Below are 762 nucleotides of genomic sequence, written 5' to 3' on the forward strand. Positions count from 1 at the left end.
ACTCATTAATTCATTCAACATATCTTGATTTTACACTTAAATCCTTTAGGTACTGTGGTAAGTACAGAGCACCTGGAGAAGAGCAAGACCCGTTTTCTGTCCTTAAAGGGTTTAGAAAGACAAGGATACCACAACTAAAACACAATATGATAATTGTTCTAAGAGGTACATGCAGGGTATCAAGGAAACTCAGAGCAAGAACACTTATTTTGGAGGAGGGAAAGAGATCAAGGAAGGTTGATAAACTGTCCTTGAAGTTGCTATGAATAAACCATGGGACAGTATCTTCCTTGTTCCTGGAGCCTAGTCTTCTTTCTGACTCAGTCCCCAAGATCTGATCTTATACAATACTTGGTCAACGCTTAAGACAAATTTGAACATTCTAAAATTCATTTAGATAAACTAAACTTTCAGAATTAATATAACTCAGACATAATCCTCAAACCAGTCAAAGTATAGGATTAATATAGTCACAATTTAGGGAGAGATTAGAGGGATGGAGTTTAATTAGGACATTTTTGCAATGATCCAATAAAAGTAATAAAAATTCTTACTGATGGTAAGTATAGAAAAGAGTAGATGAATGTTTAGATAAGCTGGCAGCATACAGTTTCCAAAGGTATGGTATAGTCAATCTTAAGATACAGTATTTGGGCTGGGTGTGGTGGCTCATGCCTGTAATCCCAGCACTTTGGGAGGCTGAGGTGGGCGAATCATGAAGTCAGGAGATTGAGACCATCCTGGCCAACGTGGAGAAACCCC

The sequence above is a fragment of the Colobus angolensis genome, unplaced genomic scaffold (assembly GCF_000951035.1).
Source record: "Colobus angolensis palliatus isolate OR3802 unplaced genomic scaffold, Cang.pa_1.0 Scaffold78, whole genome shotgun sequence".
In the NCBI taxonomy this organism is placed as follows: domain Eukaryota; kingdom Metazoa; phylum Chordata; class Mammalia; order Primates; family Cercopithecidae; genus Colobus; species Colobus angolensis.